Source organism: Thunnus albacares, chromosome 15 (assembly GCF_914725855.1).
Source record: "Thunnus albacares chromosome 15, fThuAlb1.1, whole genome shotgun sequence".
NCBI classification, from domain to species: Eukaryota; Metazoa; Chordata; class Actinopteri; order Scombriformes; family Scombridae; genus Thunnus; species Thunnus albacares.
This window is the reverse complement of record NC_058120.1, coordinates 4,806,204-4,827,873: the sequence shown is the minus strand read 5'-3', so window position 1 is coordinate 4,827,873 and position 21,670 is coordinate 4,806,204. Positions and strand designations below refer to the sequence as shown.

Below are 21,670 nucleotides of genomic sequence, written 5' to 3'. Positions count from 1 at the left end.
AGGAGAACGCTCAGCATGGCTGTACAGGTATGAACAGAGTGTTGGGAGGTTCTGAGGTACGATGAACTGCATGTGACTGTGTGAATGTGTGAGTTTGTGTGTGTGCGTGAGCATGGGTGCAACTGCGTGAATTTGTGTGTGTGTGTGTGTGTGGAGGGGGGTGCACATGTGCATGTATGAGTGGGCTCAGGTGGATTGTGAACTCAGCAGATGGACATTTGGAGCAGCTTTGCACCCTGCAGCAAAACACTCACACGCATACACACAGACACACACACACACACACACACACACACAAACACACACGGCTGTAACATTAACCTTGTGTAACTCTAGCCAAGAGAAAGCCATAAAAAACATATAAAACATCCTCGGCATCTCAAATCACATATCGACACACTGATTCAATATTTCAACTGTCCAAACACAGGTAAGTCAAAACAACCATAATATTCTAATATTACATCTGTGTCCTGAAAATACCTCCGGAGGCTTTTTAGCAAGCCAGAGACTTTTTTCTTCTGGCGTTCAAGCATTTTCAACATTTGCAATGCATTTTGCCTCGGCTGGTTTGGAAATATGATCTTGAAATATTATATGACAAATACCAGTAACAGCTATGCTTAGTCAAATTCTCTTTTAAAAAATAAATGAAACCATTTCTACACAGTCATTTTAGTCTATTTAACCTTCTCCACACTTTTATATGTGGTATATGATCATTCCAGATATAAATGTTTGCTTCATCTGGCTTTCACTGCTGCATTGGACTGATTGTTTCCAATGTCTTGAAGGCTCACGCTGCTGTTGCGTCAGTGTAAGTTGCTCTGGATATGTGCATCAACAAAATGCTTTAAATGTACAGTATAATAACAGTGAATATGATACATACATGTAAATATGATGTACTGAGGGTGGCTAATTTTAAAAGTTGAATGTTTCTGAGCTTGTTATGCAGAAATGCATTATGCATTAAATATATTATAAATATATATATACTACTAAAACAGATCGGTACAATATTTCTAAAGGAACTATGATCCAATGTACAATTTATATTTCTACATTATCATCAGAGGTGTAGAGAGGAGAGGAGAGGAGAGGAGAGGAGAGGAGAGGAGAGGAGGGGAGGGGAGAGGAGAGGAGAGGAGAGGAGAGGAGAGGAGAGGAGAGGAGAGGAGAGGAGAGGAGAGGAGAGGAGAGGAGAGGAGAGGAGAGGAGAGGAGAGGAGAGGAGGGGAGAGGAGAGCTTGCCCACATTCATTCCCCGAGCAAGATGCTTTCATTCCCATCCTCATTCCTCAAACCATTACTGGTTGGCATTTGTCACTCTGACTCCTAATTTCAAACACGTTTGCCTTCTTTCACCTCTCTGTGCCACTGTTTGCTACAAGTCTCTCTCCTCATAAGGCTTGTCTTTCCAGCCCAGTTGGGGGATGGAGGGATGGAGGGATGGAGGGATGAAGGGATGGGTGGAGGGCTGGGGGGATGGAGACGGAGGCTGTGTGGAGCTGTTCTCTCCCTGAGGAGACTCTTCTGCCAGCCCAGTGCCACAGATCAACAGTCAGCCAGCCAGCCGTACACTGACCTCATCCCTCTCTCTCTCTCTCTATCTCTCTCTCCCCTTATTTCTGTTTCCCTCTATCTCGCTCTCCCCCGCTGCCAGAGGCACTTGCTGTCCCCATGTCTCCTTCCTATGCCAACTGCCTGTCCTGCTACCAACAGTGCATGTCTGTCTGGCAACCTCTCTGCTTGCTTTTCTGTCTGCTGCTCTGCATGCCTGTCTTTCTTCCAGCCAGTCTCTCTATCCATTATTCCTTCGGTCCTCCTGTCTGTCCGCTTTTGTGTCTGTTTCTCTGTGTGCATGCGTGCCTGCCTGTCCATCTGCCTGTCTGCCTGCCAGCCACTCTTTCTAGCCAGTACCTCGCTGCCGGAAAGCGGCCAGGCTGTCAGACGCTCTGCCAATCTGCCTGACTATCTGCCTGTCTATTCGTCATCTGTTTGTGTCTCTATTTGTTTGTCTGCTCGTCTATCTGCCTGTTTACCTGTCTGCGTGTCCATCTGTTTGTTATCTGTTTATTTGCCTGTTTTACTGTATGTCTGTCTACATCGAAGTGCTTTGCAAAATGGCAAACATTAACCCCTAACCCCCGTTCTACAGTAGCCGGTACTCACCTCGGAAAGATTTACTGACATGACGGGAAAGAGGATTGTTGTTGTGAATGGAGCCTAAAATCTCATCTCTTGAGGTTTCTCAGTTTGACACTTCATAACCTTTCCACACCCAACCAACACCACCAAATCTTCTTATATCCACTAAGGCACAAGTGGATTAATGAATTATGACTAATGCTCATATTTACATGTTCTAATAAATTATTAGAGGCCACCACAGCTTCTGCAGTATTTGCTTGATCTTTTACTGTATTAATATTCTATTAATGATTGGTATAAAAAAAAAAGCCACCTTGCCATTCCACAGTGAGGCATAGGTTTTCCAGGATCAAAGCTCAACATTCCCTGCTTCTCTTAGGGAATAATGCACTGCAATTTCTGAGGCTTTCTTTCTTGGCAGACAATGTCTTTTCATTCACTGTCTCTCCAAACAAGATGCCTGGAGCTCTCCCCTGTCTTCAGACACTTAGTCATCAGGCCAACTTCCTGCTAACACTCTTCCTGTCTCATTCACAGCTTTTTCGTGGCTTTAGGAAGATGTTTGCTGAATTGAAAAAGGCTCTCTCCTCTCTTTCTCACTATCCTTTCTGTCTCTCTCTCTCTCTGTCTCTCTCTCCACCATGTCCTATTCTTGTCTCAACAGGAGAGCGAGAGAGCGTTTGACTGGCTCCTCTCAACCAAAGGCTGCACTGCGCGCTCGCTCGGCAGTCAAGGACAACTCTAATAGAGGTAGAACAAAAGAAAAGGGGAGAGGGAGAGGGGGGAAAGAGAGACCGATGGAGAGAAACAAGCATGCTGTGGTGCAAGGGTCTTTGAAATTATACATACTGTGAAATAATAATAGTGTGTAATTCCCTTTTCAGTGGTGCTGACTTTTGCCCTGCACCACTGTCCACAGGTGGGGAGCGAGAAAGAAAGAAAATTTCAATCTACCTCTATTTTGCATATCACACAGCTCAATAGGCAGCTTTGAAAGAGCGACTTGCCACATTTTCCCCTGGGCATTGTGCACATACAGAGACATATACAGTATATTCATTAAACAGAATATATGGGTCAACATTTTCAACAATGCATGTCTCCACAGTCTTCTATCTTTCTAACATTGCCTTCATCTCTTGGTATATTCATAATCTTTCATTCATATCTCATCTTGTTTATTTCTCATCCTTGGTGAATCTTGGTACATTTTCTGCATTTAATATTCTTCATTTTCTCTTTGCTTTTCCTGATGTTATCAATTGTTTCATGAGAACATTGCGCTGTATCAAATGTTCAAATGTATATTTTTAATGTCATGCTACAATATTGCATTCTCTATGTTACATGTCTTCTCTATAGTATCACAATTCAATGTGACATCCCTTAAAAAGCAGTAAAAACAATAGAGTAAACCATGTCTTTCTTTCTGTCTTTCTTTCTTCTTTCTGACACCTCAGTATGTTTGTGTTTACAGTCACTCCCACATGAAGCGCAGAGCTTGCTATGTGCACATTTAAATGCCTCCACAGCTAGATAGCTAATCCCTGTTGTGGATTGGCCCAGTTAGTGGTTCCCAGCTTTTGGAAGGGAATGCTAAACTGGGGATGAGGTGGGAGGGGGATATGGGTATCTCTCTATTTATAATGGTAAACCCGGCCCATGTTTCTGCTGTGCTGATAGATGTTATCTGTGTCAGCCTTTGTTTCTTCCTCTCTCTCCTCCTGTTTCTTCCCTTGTGTTCCTCTGTTTCTCCCCACACAGTCTGTCTCCAGCTCTCTCTCTCTCTTTCATTCTTATTCCCTGTCTTTTTTCTTATTCTCCTCTGCTTCTCTCTCCTCTCCTCCCTCCTCTTTCTATCCATTGCCCAGATGCAGAGAAGGCAGCTGTGTTGTGTTTTAAAGTGTGCCCGGTTGAAACCACTGTGCCTGGCATCTGCTGTTGGCAAAAAAATAATAACCAACCCCCACTAAAGGCATCCATCTCTGTCTCACTCTCTTGCCATCTCTCTGCCTTTTAATCCTCTGAAATGAGATGAAAGACAACTGCTGTCCTTTCAGGGAGGAAAGGGTTAACCAGCTACCCAGCTCCTCTTCCAGCAAGCTCACTAATAACCACCAATTATTGAACTGTACATCAGTGCACAAGAAAAGAATGGAAGAAAAATAAAAAAAAATGCCCTTTCAAATCTAGTCAGGGCTTGTTAGCCCAGAGGTACATAGCTAGCTAGCTGGCTAACTAGTTACTCAACTAGAGTAGCCCAAATGAGATCCCTAAAGAATTGTAATGCCAATGTTTGTTAGGCTTGATATAGAAATCTACTGATCAAGCTAACAAGCTAAATGTGCCGGGTGGCTGTCTGGCAGCCCATCTCAAAACTGTCAACAAAGAGAATGACAATATAGCCAGCTAGCTAGGGATCTCATTTAAGCTGGCTAATCAGACACAGCCGTGCTTTGTGCTAAGGTGGAGCCCTCCTGAGACCAAAGCTTCGGAGACGAGGGGAGCGTATCATCTGACTCTGCCAGGGAAGATGCACCCAAACATGGGGGCTGAGGGAGACGCAGGCAGGCTGTGGGAGCCGGGGCTGTAATTAGGTGCCCTGAGCTTGACGCCCACACGCCTCGAATGAGACGCCATCCATCCCTCCCTCCTGTCGGCAAATAGGCTCCCAGGCGCCTGGGCTCTGGTACACAGCCACACACACAGGTACACATACACACTTACATATATACAGTGTATGTGCTTTGTATCATCAAGCATACACATAGGGAGAAATGAATGTAAATATGCTTTGGCAACATTGTATTTGTATGCAACCATGCCACTAAACCCAATTGAATTGAATTGAAATGAAGTGAATTGAATTGAATTGTGAAAAAGTCACACATGAAATTATGGAATAATATGGAATATTGTCCTCAAACAACAATGAATGACTGAGCTTAACACTAGGCATCATTCTGTCACATTTCTGTTATGATTTTCAATAAGAAAACATGTTCATGGCATGAACCTCTCAAACTAGGAGCATTTATTCTGTACAATCAACCATTTACTGGATGGATATGTTATATGTTCAAGGACTGCACCAAATCTGTGTGTGTGTGTGTGTGTGTGTGTGTGTGTGTGTATGTGTGTGTGTATGTGTGTGTTTTCATTATGAAAATGGTTCAGCCAAAACACAAAAATATATGCCAACATAATTTCCATTGTGGACCAAAATAGAAACAGACCCAACCACCAAAAATCAATCCCAAGCACAGTATAGAAAAGAGCTAGCTATCTCGACTGCAGAGCCTGTCTCCCCGTCTCCCCTGGTCCGCGAGAGCAGAACACACTGGTGCGCTGGCTTTTGACCACGGCAATTTTAATCAGTCTTTTTCACACTTCATTGGGAATTCATCGCCGCCTTCCCCCTTCAAACATTGTTTGGGAGAGTTATCAGCGGCAGGCAGCATATCCGGTAATTATACATGCAAGGTAACGCTGGGAGCCGGGCTGAATATTTCAGCCAAATGCATGTGCTGCTGAGAGGCACTGGAGGGTACAGCTGCTTCATAATGCTGGGTCTGTGGCGGCCATGATTGAAGAACGGTGTCTGAGAGTAGCATCCAGAAAGTAGTCGTTTCCTACATGTGATGTGAAGTGGCCTAAAACATTAAGTTTAAAGCAACGTGTGATTTGCATTACAATGAGCCAATGTGGCAAAGGTGTTGTTCTTCAATGTAAATCCTTCCCATGAATTAAAGCAGATTGCTGTGCTACAGCTACAAGCACACAGCAGATGAAGAGTGTGAGTGTTTCAGCACATTGCATATTTGAATCTGTTGCAGAGGCATGGTGCAAACACTACTAGAGACTAGATCGCTAAAAATTTTGATGGTTCAACGTGTTTGTTTACTGTGTGAGTAAGAGGCCAGCTGTTAATAGGGCCTGAACATACAGCCAGACAAAAACCACAAAGACGCACACACACACAGACATACACACACACACACACACACACACAATGAAACCACCAGTCAGACACTAGAGGGTCCTCTAGGGAACACAGCAGCGGAGGCATAACAGTGACTCATCCAAACGGTCACGGAACACACAAACACACACATACACACACTCACACACACATCCTGCCATGGCAGCCAGGCTGTCAGATAGCATCAGCACCCAGCCTATGGAGTACTGTTGACAGGTGTGGCCCGCCAGTCACGCACACACACACCAGCCAGCCACGTCCTCCAACCCCTCGCCTGACAGGGAACCGCATGTGATAATGTACCCCATTCGGTGACTGTGTGTGTGTGTGTGTGTGTGTGTGTGTGTGTGTGTGTGTGTGTGTGTGTTTGACAAAGAGTGCTGGATAAAATGAGAAGGTTGTATGTTTTGTCAGAGTGCATGCGTGTGTGCCTGTACTGTCTGTGTGTGTGTGTGTGTGTGTTGGGTTTATCTGCATGCTTAAGTGTACAGTAATTTGATGTATGTGTGTATGCCACTCTGTCACGTCAAGGCCAATCTACGCAGTGCAGCTGTGAATACTGTGTAGAGAGGCATGGAGACAGCTCCAGCAGTGCAGTGAGATCAATAGAATAATATAGAGCCTGACCAATTCTCTCTCTGTTGTGTGTGGGCTGTACAGTATAGAACCATATGCTTCTATATGTTGTGTGTTTATGTATTTTTCACAGTGGGAATGGTCTTTTTGGGTGGACACCTGGTGCAGTAGAGGAAATGACACTGTTGTCTTATCTGTACATGCACAGATACACATCTACGGTATACATACAGCTTGTGTGTAGGAGTGAGGCAGATGAGACCTGTACAGGGTGAGTGCATTTGTGCAAATGTGCATCTGTGAATGAACATTTCAGAATGGGTGCCCTTCACACAAAATCGGCCTTGCTGCTGCCTACAGTTACAGAGCTCTGCACAGTTACCAAATTAACAGGAAACATGGCAAGATAGTGTGTAGCAAAGCAGCGCACGCATGCATCAACACACACACACACACACACACACAGACAGAAGTCAGCATTAAACCAAGAGACCTGTACACTGCCTATACTGTGAATGAGCTTTCTACCTGTATCACCGCTCATTGCTCAATCCTAATTAGACTGCCATATGTTTGGAGTGTGAAACAAATAATCTTATTGTTATTAGAGGAGTACGCAAACACACACGCAGGCACGTGTGATGCATTCAAACACGCGAACAGATGGACAGACACACTTGCACATGCATGCGGGCGTCCACACACAATAGCCACCCACACCCGGGCACATTAACGCACTTCAGAACACATACACACACACACACACACACACACACACACACACACACACCCACAGACATATACAACCCACTCTCTTGCCTCTAAGCAGTCTAGTCCAGTTACTACAAAGCCCACCAAGAGCTCTTTGCAGATCAAATAATCATGCCTTCCATCTGTTTCCATTTCTCTACATTAGCTTTGTGAAGGCGCCCTACAGACCCCGTTAAGAAGCGCCGCAGCCATGGGTAAAATAATGATTCCTCTCTCAACCCCCTACTCCTCATTATCTCAATCCAAAGCCAATTCAATGACAGGGAGTAGATATGGGCCAATTGCATGTAGGTCCTTATACTGTTCTGTAATGACGTCTAACTGTGATATTATGCAGGGCTTACAATGTAATGGGGTTTTTTATAGCATATGAATAGTTATTTTGATGTTGTTATGGTATAAAATATAGATCATAGTATAAACTGTGTCTGAAATATGTTGCCCTCGATCCATCTTCTTCTTTTGATTTTGCCCTGTTTCTGCTACCTGTGCAGTGTGACTGTGTATCTTTTCTATTCATTTGCCATTAATTTGATCAACCAAGTCAGAGTTACCCTCAGAAATGACATGTACAATAAATAAGAGAGACAGTACAGATATAATGTACAAATTGGGGTGAAAATGAAGTAGTGAAATTCATAATATCACCATCTTTCTCTTACAATGAGGTGGGAAGCTGATATTCAGCCTGTGAGAGTATGTGCCATCTTGCCATTGAGCTTAGGAAGGGGGGGGGGGGGGGGATGTTTGGTCTCTGTTATGCAAGATGGAAATGAGTTTGCCACGCTTTGCTGTAGCCAAGCTATTTTGGAACGGCTCACATCGGAAAACGCTGGGCCGAGCAGGAAAATTAGGTCACTTACACGAGCAGGGCAGTGCCTTCTTTCGTGAAGTGAGCGGTGGCGAGGGCTAAGACTAAAGAACTAAAATGTGTAGTGCTATTTATTCAGGGCAGGGGGTACACAGATTTGAGTAAAATGAACAAGATGCGGGAGCTTAACACAGGCAAAGCAAAGAAGCGTTTTAACAGAGACCTGGCAATGACCTGAATACATTGCAGCAATGGAAGGGAAGCGAGAATCCAGCTCTGAGTGCATAGCTTCAAATTTCTCCTGCATTTTGTAGCAGATCACACTACACACTTTGACTTTCTTGTCTGTATGCAGAGACCGATGCTGACACAGAGGGTCTGATTTATTATGCATGGGACTGTGGGGCGCAATTGGTGAGGGGGAATGAGAAACGATGGCATCCTCCTTGTTAACAGTAAATATGTGATCCATCCCCCTCGTTAACCACTGAACTGAGATGAAGAAGTGAAGGGAAAACTTGCACCAAACCCCCCTCCCCTTCAGTGTTATTTGAAATAATCATATACTAGGACAGGGGAAATCCTGTTACAGAGAGAGCAGGATAACAATGAAACAGAGATGCACTGCAGTCAGAGCCAGAGCAAAAGGATAGATATGGGAGGGTACAGTGAGAAGAGAGACACACAAGATTCTGGGAGACAGACAGGCTGAGATAAAGGAGATGACAGAGGGAGCAGAGGAACAGAGGAAGGACAGACAGGGAAAGGGTACATGAGGAGAGATGGAGCAACTAGAAATGTGTGTGTGTTGGGGTGGGAGTTAGCAGGAAGGCCCAGAGGTGCCTTGTCAGCAGTTTCAGGGGGCCGTGTCTGAGGAGGCCTCCAGGTGGCAGGTGGATATGCCCTAGTTTGAGGAGCGGTGTCTCTGTCCTCTAACACACTCACACAAAAAAATGCGCAGGAGGCATGTGCATAAAACATGTAAACAAACATGTGAGGTTTGAGATACACATGTGCACCTTCTGTCATTATCTCACTCTCCTTCTCCCAGCGTGATTAACACTGTAGTCCCTGAGGTGCCACCATACTTAGCCAAAGCAAGAGTACATAACAGTGCACTGCAACATTGAGTATACTGAGAGATACTGAGTAGTTAAAAGTTAAATGCTTTATCTTAGATTCATTGATTAGTCAATCAACAGAAAATTAATTGTCAATAATTTTGATAATCAATTGGTCATTTTTTTAAGCAAAATTTGCAAACGCTTTCCAGCTTCTAATATTGTAAATATTTGCTGATTTTCTCAGTTCTCTATAGTATATTGAATCTGTGTTTTGGACTGTTGATTAGACAAAACAAGCAATATGACTCTGAGAAAATAGGATCATAATTTTTCTATATATTATGATGCTTTATTGACCAAATAATTAATCAAGAAAATAATCTGCAGATTAATCAATAATGAAAATAACTGTTTGTTGCAGCCCTAGTTAAATATTAACTGATTTACTTATTTTTAACATGCTGTTATTATTATGTAAATATCAGCATTTGCACTTTGCTTCTTTCAAAAAGAGGATGCCTACTATTTCTTAATGACTTGAAATATCATTCTGCCTCTTTCAGTTCCCTGAAGGTAGCCACAAACAATTTTTTTTATGTTTGATGACACACTAAGATTGTATTTTCTTGCCCGTGTGTGATGATTTACCGATTACTGAGCTTCTTTGACAAAATGTTACACTACAACTGGGCTCCAAAAATTGGACTCCAAAACAAAGTGATCGACTAAAATGCACACGACAGAAAGACAGATTATCTAAACTAAAATGGCCTTTCCAATTCAAAAGACTGTTCTGACACTCCTCAAAAAGGAACCAAATCAAAAATGAGTGTGCTTAGATTGTTGTCTGACACAATCCTTTCTGTGTCTGAGTTTGATTTTAGGAGCTTGTCAAAGCAAGCCATAAGCGCTAAGTGGTCAAAATTGAATCCACATCATTGTTCCCCAAACAAAAGCTGTATGTTCACGAAACAAAGCTATCGATCTGTGCTGTTTTCCTGGGAGTTTGTGTGAAGTGTGTGTGTGTGTGTGTGTGAGTCAATATTTATGCATCTATGTCTGTTTATGTTCCAACTGTTGCAAGTGTGTCTCTCAACTTGCATGTTTGCATGCATGTGTACACATATGCCTGCCTACATTCGCACATTTGATTCCACATATGTGTGAGCATGTGCAGTGGGCATTATGAGGGGGGATGTAGCAAAATGACCAAAATGCATCCCGCTTGTTAACCTGCCATCCCCCCTCTCCATCCCCTAGTAGCAGAGAGAGTGCAGGGGCAGAGGGGTTGTTTAGTTGAGTATGTTCAGTCTAGTCTGCCTGACTCATTGATCCTTTATCCGACTGAGGTTTGTGCAAGTATAAATCTATGGCCCTGAACATGACTCTGAAATATCAGTAGCCTGATTGTACTGTGTATTGAAAAATCTCTGGCACTGTCCGTGGTGCTGAAGTAGCAGACACATTTGTAATTGCGCCTTTTTCTCTCAGTCCCACCCTTTTGTCAGTTACATCTTGGTTCTATAATATTCTCTAAACTATATACCATATATACTCAATTCTATACTATATTGTAGCCTATATACTCTATAGAGTATTGTCACCTTTATGATCAAAGTGACAAGTAGCAACTTGTAGTGGCGGAAGAGTGAGAGACACACTGCTGTCTGTATTATTCCTATAATATGTCTGTGATCATTCAGTAGCAAATGTGTTGCTGAAAATATATGAAAATATTTTAGGGGATACATGACAGCAGATATAGTTTTTACTGTATATATTTGGTGTAACCTGGGAGTGGAGCAGGTAATGTGAAGAAATTACCCACCGCGTTCAGCTACTCCAGTTACATAATTCAAGGTAAAGTTTATACCATCAAAACTACAGTGTGTTTTGAAAAATAAGCATTATAAAAATGCTTAATGTCCACATCCGGTAAAACAATAGGCCTACACAAAATATGTATTTAGCCTAATAGCAGTTCTATTAAATCAAAATTATAATGGCAATTATAATATCAAGAATTAGTCTAGGCCTATATGATAATCCTACAGTCCTAACCCTAACCCTAAATCTCCCATTGGGCCATCCCCCCCTGTTGAAAATTAACTAATAACCTACTGAGCATGTGTATGCGTGTGTGCGTACGCCGAGCTGTCAGTCCTAAAGAGGGGCTGTGCTGCTGTCATGCGATGACACCTCTCATTTGCTGCTGTCCTGTGAAGCGGAGCTGAAGGCAGAGGTCAGGCCACCCTCACAGAGACGCTGCGACTCAGAGCACATCATGTCTGCCTGCCTGCAGAATCATACACACATTCAATCATGCACACATTTATTTCCATACACACACACACACACACACACAGACCCATGCTTACCCGAACTCCACACACCAGCTGCATTTATCTGAATTTTCCTTTGAGTCTACTTCATCTCCAACATGCTTCACATTGAAGCTATTCAGTTCATGGAAAAAGAAAAAAAATAACAATAATAATAGGATCATGAGAATTGACTGTTTCATTGTCTATAACAATAACTACTCTGAGTGCTGATTGAAATAAATACTGCTTAATACAATGCCCTCTTTAGTCAGCGGCACATACATTTCTGTATTTATATTCATTCTGTCCTGCACATCACTGTCTCTATGGAGAGGGGAACTGGGTTGAAGCCTGTATATGTAGAGACGTGTAATATGCCTGCTGAATGCAACACTACACTCGACAGTCATCTCTTCCCCTCACACCTCCAACAGCCCCCCACTCACTGCTCCTGTAGGCCGTCCATTCGTTTCGACCAGTGTCACATGCCGTCGTCAATTACCCATTAGACAGTGTAATATTCGGCCAATATTGCCGGCGTGTGACTGGGAGATTTTAGAGTGATCAAAACCGACAAATCTGATTTACAGAGCTAGCATAAATAAGGAGATTGTGCCTTCCCTGATTGCCCTGTTGAATAATGGATGCCTGTTTGGTAATCATTTTCCAATATCACACCACTTTCCCCTAGACTGGCCTAGCAAAGATTCCTTTTCTCTTTTTTTCCTCTTTCTTTCTTTTTGTCATTCTTTCTTTCTTCTTCTTCTTCTTCTGTCCTTCCTTCCCTCCTGTATACCTTGATATGCTGGTGTCCCATGCCAAGTAGCCAGATTCTTTGACTGACATGGTGTCATTGTTTAGAGAGAAAAAATGTCAACAGGTACTAATGTTACGGCTGATTCAATTTGCAAAGGTTTATGTGAGTTTATGTGAGCAGGCAGAACATGAAAATAAATCTGACCTCACAACAGGTAAACTTGTTTTTACAGTAACGCTGGTAAAAACAAACCTGGTTTTTACTTATTTGTATATTTATGAGTCATGTCAAAGACAAATTTTGTCTTATTTCTATAAAATATGTAAATCGACACTCATGTTCTCTGTGGTTTGGAAATGGCTGAATTCTGGAGGCTTTTTAGTTTTGGATTTAATGATACATAACTGGCAGCAGTTCAGTCTGAACATTCAAGTGTTGCGCACATCACTGAGCTTCATCTCAGGTTTCTAATGTCAATTATCAGCTACAGCCTCATGGATGAGAAGTTTAGCTCACGTAACTAGCTAGGATTAGAATCTCTGATATTTCTTCCTCCCTGATTGTATGTGAAGGCAGGGTACCAGGGTACTGGACATAGAAAACATTACCATAGAGAGGGTATAGCAGGGGGCACAAAAGATTGAATTGTCTGCTTGAGTACCTTCCATTTCTATCATGGTTTGCATACCCAGCCTGCAGTTCATACTAAATGTAATACTAAAACTAATTGTAATTGCATGACAACAACACAAGCAGTCTCAAGGTCAGTGCTTTGATGATATCGTAGCAGCACTAACAGCTGCTCCTGTGCTCTTTGTAATATTCTTCAAGGCACAGTTGTGCCTCTAATGGGAAAAGGCCAAACCAGGTTATGAAAATCCTTATTTACAGCTAGCTGCCTGGCTGTGTGAAGTAGGTCACGGCAGCTCCTGAAATGGAACGAACCTCACTCACACCATTTAATACTTTTATTTTGAATGCTTGCTGCCTTACAATGGCACCGAAGGGAAAGACACAAACACACTGTTTGCACTCCTCCTTAGCAAGAGTGTCTTGACTTTACTGTTAAAAATGTGTCTGCACATGTGTATAGTCCAGCTTTTACCTGACAAAACAATAGAAATAGGCAGCAACATTATCTCCAAAGCCTGTAAATATCAGTGGTACAGAGGTCAAATGTTTTAGCTATTAATACTATTAGGAGCATTCCAGCATAGTCGGGCAGCATACCCTCTATCTGGAATGGCGTCCAATGTCTAACCAATAAAAGAAGCAGTGCAACACAGCCCAGATTTAGTTAGGATGTCACCTTACAACAAATGATCTCAATGCCCCACAGGTCAGACAGGCTAATATAAAGCTACGTAGTCTGGCACTTGATGCTCATCATCATATACCTAGACATTTGCAACTTATACAATATGTCTGATAGTGCTGGATGGGTGTGGGGCCTGGGGTGTAGGTGAGCGTTGTCCCCTGGGGTGATGGATGCCTGTGGGAGGCTGTTATGCCACAAGGTGAAAGTGTCCATTAATCAGCCCCACTACCACCACTGCCGTGGCTTTCCCATTACCAGCGCACTCCAAGCAGCCTGATTGGTTTTTAATTGGCCTGCCCGCCAGGAGATAGATCATGTTTTCCCCGAGGACAGGCACGGAGGTGTGTGTGTGTGTGTGTGTGTATGGCAGGGGGCACCCGTGCTATCTCGGGAGGAATACCCACATCAAAATTCTCTCTATGTACCTATGTTACAAGCAGGGTGAACAACCAGATCTAGGTGAAAACTTGCCCTATTACTACTATTATTACTTTTGCCAGTAACAAGTAATGTCACCTTTCTTTTTTTTTTAATTTCAGCAGTATCATGACAGATACCAATTATTAATTAATTATACAAGTACATCCCTCTACATGTGATATTGAAATTGGCATATCCAAAAACTACATCCTAACCTCAACCCTGATATGTTTTCATGAAAATGACTCATCCCCCTTTCATATTACAATGATTTATTTAAAATATATAGTAGAAAAGTTAGCTTTATCTGGATGGAAGCATTCCCATGTCATTGATTTTACGATAAACATAGACGAACAATGTTTTGTTTACATGGTCATGCACAAGAGAGTCATTCGGTTATCTCAGGTTTTGAAGGTAAGAGCAGTCGCAACTGCAGTTTCTGAAGGTGTAATTCTGTAATTGTATTAACCTTTAAAACACATTAAATATGTATTATTTTTGACTAGTTTCACATTGTCCCTATCAAGTTTGTAGTATTTTAATAATTTAAACACAGTAATTCTAATATGTAACATGGCCAAAGTTACATTTTCCAATGGCTGCTAAACCATGAATTTGGGTTTGAGTGATGAATGTGCCATAATTAATAGCCTGTAGTAGCAAGAGTAGCAAGGATGCATGTGTGAAGGACACGAAAGCAGCTACATCTTACACTGAGTAGACGTCAGTATTGACATTGTGTCTGCTCAAATAGATCAATCCCCTCTCCGCCCTAGCCTGACCACGTCATTGAGAAGATTGGAAGAACACATTGATTCCCTATGGTATCTTCACACAGGTTCACAAGGATACACGTTCACAACACAACCACAGCCTGTTCGTTCTGGTCATTGTATGTTTGGGAGACAAAAATAAATGAATAAAATTAACATTTGTGATGATATGTTCAAATGAATCCCAGTTGCTGCGTGATCGATTTGTGTCATACTATGATTCATCTTAGGGACAGCAGCAGACAGCCTCCATGGTGAGGGCAAATATACTGCAGGCCAGCATTTCTATGGGTGCACAACAGCCTGACGTCAAGGGCAGGTTATGTTAGGAGGCCAGTCTGTAAGCCTGTCTTAGCCTTCACCACAGGGAGAGAGGGTGATCTGCTCTGTGTTAGGGAGATACGCTCCTGGTGGGGAGCTGGAGTTAGCACGATCTACTGGGAGCTGCATCCAGTAGAGTAGAGGCTACAGACCGGAGCTATTTTGAGAGTCTGGCCATAAGTTCTACTGTAGGTGTATACAGGGATGTGATTCAAGGTTAAATCATCTTCACCAATATGTTGATGGAATACAATTTTACAATCCCCAGTTTTTGTCATAGCAATATCAAACTAATTTAGCATTGCGTTGCATTGTATATATTTGTTTTCCATTTTATTCTGACAATCCTTTCACGCTGGTTTGGAATGCATTTCCTCTGTAGTACAGTGTCCTCTGACACACGCTGTCAGCAGCCGCTTCCTTTTCACATGCCAGCAAGCAGCCTCACAAGAGGCGCGTATGAGGCTCTCACCATTCTCCCCTGAGCTTATCCCTCTTATTGCAGGCACCCCAACTGGAGTTGCCAGTGCAGCAACAAGGCTGTGATCCCTCACTGGCTTCCCACCCACAAACTAATTCTGCTTGTTGAAATCCAAGCATAAATTCAAGTTTAATTTTTTTTAATCTAATAGACAACCTCACCATCATTTCTAGTATACTGGACATGGTTTCCCTCAGACTTCAAATTGAGCAACACAAATATGTAAATGTACATATTGGTCTATTTTACATACATTTATAATGTTAAATGGAATATATCAAAATGTGTTTTTAATATATTTCTATGTTTTGTAAATACATATTTAAAGGCACTTGCAAAACTGACCACTACTCAGATCAGACAGTGTAGCATTAATGCAGAGTCATGCTATGGTCTGTATGGCTCAGACATACTAAGCATAGTGTGTGGATGGATGTGTGATCCAGCCACTCAACATGGAGGCTAATATTAGCGCGTGGCTGCCCCCCACCCCTGCCGGTTGCATACAGGAGATCCCCCGGAGGGTTTCTGCTGCTCATTCATTAGGCTGCTGAGGAATATGGGACATACAGTATCTCCCACGCAAGGCTGGAGTAAAGACCCTCACCCATTCATACAGTGGACTCAGTCTGTGGTCATATATCTTCTGGAAAAATCTGTAGGGTTTTTTTTTTCTTGCTACATTATATTACTGTATTTAGACATGGATAAAATAAGTATTTAGAACAATAACAAAATCACATACTGAGCAGGGAGGAAGGGACTAGTTGTCACACATTACAATACCCAAGTACAGCACATCAGTACATTTCTTATAACCTTACAGTTCATATTCAGCAATCCCATCAGCACCCAATTTCCTCTCCCCTCCAGCTCTGACTAGACTGTTGGGATTATGAGGGGCTGGGCTCTTCGACTTTCATACCGGAGAGAGACAGGGGATAGAGAGAGAGAGAGAGAGAGTGAGAGAGAAAAGGTAGGAGAGAGGGAGGGGGGTTCCCACAATGTTGGTCTCAGTAAGACCCGGGTAGCGTGCTTTCCCTCTATAATTTAATCACATTCAGCTGTCTCCCTGTCCTCGGCTCGCTCAGCAAAGCACATCAGGCACCACGGTGGCACAAACGCGCACTAACACATACACACAGTCACACACATTCTCTCAGCACACCAACCACCAAAGTCTCCTCCTAACAAGCAAGAAATTTCCTTCCTCTTCCAACTAAAGGAACATCCCAAAGAACATGACTTCACCTCGTGCCAAGTCGGCGAGGCGGCTTGTACTGGCCGTTTCAATATAGTGACACAACCCTGTGTAAGATACGATATGTTGCATACAAAGACCTTATTATTCTTACTAGCAGAACTTGATAGAGGAAGAAGGACTGTCTGCGGTCTTCATCGGCTTCTGTCTGATAACTATTTTATGGTACAAGACTGAGATTGGAATGAATCTACAAAAAAACTAGTGACTTTCAGTTACCAAAGTGAGTATGGTGATAAGAAGACCTCCAATAAAAATATTCTTGGCATGGGGAAAGCACTGTTACATTCCCTCACAGCATCCCCAGATGGCACCAAACATTGTCTCCATCATTTGTTGACATGAGAAACATTCTTTCTGACACACTTTGGGCAAGGGAGAGTAGACACAAGTAGCTCACTTTGTATCACAGCTTTGTTTGTCTTGACAGAATGAAACATGTTGCAGCGCATCTGCCTTCTGCTGTGTGTGTACAGTATATGCCACCCACGGGAGCCACACAACAACATCTGCATTGTCTTTTCCTGCACGCAAACCAGAAAAATAATGTGTGTCGGATGAAATATAGACCGAAGGGACTATGTTCGTGCGTGCGTGTGTGTGTGTGTATGATTGTTTGTGTATATGCATGTGACTCAACCAAAGAGTTTACTGTATTTGAAGTTGGGAACTCAAGCTCTCTTCCAACTTTAAATCTTCTCCTTCCCCTCTCTGGATCTTTTTCCACAACTTGTAATTGTTTTCTAGCAGTCACAGCGCCTACCTCCCCTCCTTCCCTGGATGCCAAACAGTGTCCTCGCTACCTTTCAGACCTCAGAGTGACAGCAAATAGAACACATCGCACAACGTAATAGACTGATTTTAGCAAAGCATAAAAGCTTAATAAAACTTCAGACTCAGTTTACAGCTAAATGAAACTGTGCATACAGTGACTTAAATTCATTTTCAATAATAACAACATAATATGTAACAGCTAAACAAATATATAGTGATAACAAACGTCTAAACAAAAACTATTTTCCAACACAGCTGAGGTTTGTAGTACAGCATTATCCACAGCAGGAGCACAAAACTTAAGAGAACAAACTTTTAAATGGGCACTCGTTTTAGACTTCGACTTCTAAATATTTTTTTTTGTAATATAAAAATTACTTTGATTTCATTCTGGATTGAAGATGTCAGCGGGGAAAACATTCGGCCTATTAATTAGTGGGTAAAGTAATGCTGGAGAGTAAAAAGCAATTTCACATAAAAATGATATCAACCATCCCAAAGCAACATGACTGAAACAACAATAAAGCATCCAAATCATCTCAGCCATCTGTTACTTTTTCTCACTCAAGTCATTGCACCAGTGCCACGAGATCAAACTACTAAACCGATCTAAACAATGAGTCACATCACAGCAACTAACACTACGGGACAACTGGGAATATTAAGGCTCATAATTTGTTGATCAGCCTGTGATTGAATCTAGAAATATTGATTTAGCTATCTCATGTTCCAATATTTTCTCTGCAAGATTTTGTATGTACCTTATATCCTAAATCAATTGACAAGCAAAAGCATAAGATGCCATAAACGAGTACAAGTGACCTACCAACGGCAGTCTTCTCTTTAAACTTTTCCTCCTGCTCTCCAGAATGCGCTTCCTCTCCTTTTTTCACAGTCTTCCCTTTACTTCTCTCCCTTACTCTCTCCCCCAATTCACTTACTGTGCTCACTGAAAAGTTCTGCTCTCCCCCTGCATGCAAATCATTTTTACGACTTGAGAGATGACTGGGAATGAGGGAAGGAGGGAGAGCGAAGGGAGAAAGGATGACAGAGGGGTGGAGGAGTAGAGATAATGGTTGGAAGGCAGGCGACCAATGGGCCTGGAGCCTAATGGAAAAAGGGAATCAGGACACACCAATGAGGCGCAGCCTGGAGAGAGAGAGTGAGAAAGAGAGAGAGAGAGAGAGAGAGAGTGAGAAAGAGAGAGCGCGGAGGAACGGGCGAGGGAAGCAGGGATGGCGAGAGCACAGTCGGGAGGAGACGGTGTAACGCAGACCGAGAAAGACACTGAGGGAGAGAGAAAGCATACAGAGAGAGCACTGAGAAATAGAGAGAGAGAGAGAGAGAGAGAGAGAGAGAGAGAGAGAGAGAGAGAGAGAGAGAAGAGAGAGCTGTACGTAGCGGATGTGCACGGTAGGTGGAGAGAGGCGAGTATCCCAGGCGAGATGAAGAGACTGCATATCAGAGAGGAGAACGAACAGAAAGAAAAGCTGAAAGAAAAAGGAGAAAGAGGAAGGAAGACAGGGAAAGAAGGAAGGAGCTGACTTACCCGGGTACTGCTAGTGGCATCCTTCACACACCGCCTTGCAGACTCCACACACACATACACATGCACCCACCCCAGCGATAGAGGCGCACGCCGCGCTGCCGCTGAGACTAACCAATAGCAAAAACAACAAAGGAGAGGACTGCCAAAGCCGACTGGTATACCCTAAAGCAATCGTGCCTGTGTGTGTGTGTGTGTGTCTGTATGTGTGTGTGTGTGTGTGTGTGTGTGTGTGTGTGTGTGTTAGGGAGAGAGGGTGGGAGTGTGTATGAGCATGTGTTTGTTCTGAGAGGAGAGGGAGAGATGGTTGAAGGAAACTAAAACGCTCTCTCGTCTCTCTCAGTCCTATAAGCTGAACTGGTTTCCTTCTCTCTGTCTCTTTCTCTCTCTATCTGTGTATCTCGCTCTCTCTGTACACTGTGCATGTATGTCCTCCAACACTCAATATGTCCTCTCTCCCTCCCTTGCTCTCTCTCTGCCTGCTAATGTGCCCTCCCTTCCCCTTCTCCCTCTTATACATTTATTCAGGGCTGCAGACTGTCTGCTCCCAGAGTCAGTTCTTCCCACGGGCCCCGGGTAGAGATGGAGGGAGGGAGAGAGGGAGAACAGAGAGGAGATGGGGGGTGATAGTGAGCCATGTGGAACATGTGCAGTGCATTTATTTCAAATGGGAGAGACACAAATTTGTGCCTTTAAAAAGGCAAAATGAGCTCCACTCGTGGTTCAGTGCACATTATTTGGCCTGGGATCATTCAGAGAGCTGAGAGAGATACAAGATGCAAACTTAAAGGAAGTCTCTGGCTGATCGCTGGCTTGCTATTAATTAAAGCTTTTTTTTCCCCCATTCCAGGCTTCAAGGCTGGCTGAGCACCAGAATTAAGAGCGCAGAAGATGAATGAGTATTGAAACAGGCTAGTTGTAGCCATGTGTTCGGTGATGAGCGCTGGAAATGCACTGCTCCCAAACAGGACACAATATTTACAATATAATCATGCTCAACCATAAAGAGGGTGACATTCATGCGCACTCTTGTGTGAATGAAAAGGGGAATAACAACGTGATGATTTCCATATTTACCCAGATATGCAAACACAGAGAATGTTAATTTGATCCCTGAGACATCATCATAATTAGATTATAAATTAGGTTCATTTCTTACCGGACAAGAGGTGCTAATTCATTCATTTTCCATCAGTGGGGGAGACTCAGCTGAAAATGCAGCAGCCACCCTATAGGCAGAAGAGAATATTGGGGACTTTTCATACGCTTATATGACAACCAATAACATATTCAAATAAATTCATGTTTACACATAAATATTCAGAACAACATTCAAAGACATGAGCCTATGTTGTGCTCTTCCAATTCAGTATACATGTATATGAGGCACATTGTTTTGATCCTCCCCATAACAGTAAACAAATCAAATGCCATACAGCAGTATTTTGCAGAACCAACAAGCACTGCTCTCTCCAACAATGCTGCCAGGCAGTTGAGGAAGGCATGATAAGTACTCTGGTGGGTTGGGACACAGATGCCCTCAGGGCGTTCAGTATTAGCAATTTCAAATTCTTATTTGGCTATGTTAATGCCAATCAAGCACAATTAATTTACCCCACATTCTTAAACAAATAAACAAAAGGGAGATATGTGCACGAATACGGGAAGTGCTGGTAATTTAAGGAATCATGACACATTAGGAATACTATCTGGAAATCCATGTAAAAGCACTTCTTGTGTTATGATACTCACTCATGTACCAGCACAGAACCACAAGTCTGAATGAAATAGTTACATGGAAGAAAGTTACAAAAGTATCAAAGCAGCAGAGACCACTGCTCGCGTCCCGTTTCAACCGACGACGTTGGGACATTTGCAGCCGTTTTTCTGGCGACAAAATCGAATATTTTAACCCAAACAATGATCTTTTCCTAATCCTAACCAAGTGTTTTTTGTGCCTAAACAGAATCAGACCTTAACCACGGCGCTGTCACACCATAAAACATAATTATTCAACTGATAACAGCCGTTTAATGCTGCGTTAAATGACACACGAGAAGCTTAAAATGCGATCAACATTGAAACTTAGAGATTCCAGAAACGTACGATGCCAACGTTTTATTCTGGTGACTGGGTTGTGAGATTCTACCTAGAAAATGTATGATAGGCTTATACAATACAATGCTTTGCAAGGTGGTTTCCAAAGTAGTGTCAACTTGGTTTTCTAGTCTAAAGGACTAAACTTCCACCTGTAGGCTATATAAAACTAGCTCCAACTGGACCAGTACAACCGTAAAATGCAGCACTGGTGCATCATTATTAACAGTGTAATAAT

At 42.8% G+C, this 21,670-nt stretch overlaps 1 protein-coding gene across 2 annotated transcripts in view; it reads right to left on the bottom strand.

Annotated features, from left to right (window-relative positions):
* Nucleotides 1–21,670, bottom strand: part of myt1lb (myelin transcription factor 1-like, b) — a 143,745-nt gene that overhangs the window by 91,976 nt on the left and 30,099 nt on the right. Inside the window, exon 3 of one of the 2 annotated variants that reach the window (XM_044375586.1) lies at nucleotides 20,495–20,564. The gene's annotated coding sequence lies outside the window, so the exon portion shown is untranslated. Of the gene's footprint in view, nucleotides 1–18,615; nucleotides 18,806–20,494; nucleotides 20,565–21,670 lie in introns of those variants that run through there. The other variant, XM_044375587.1, reaches the window with a different exon arrangement.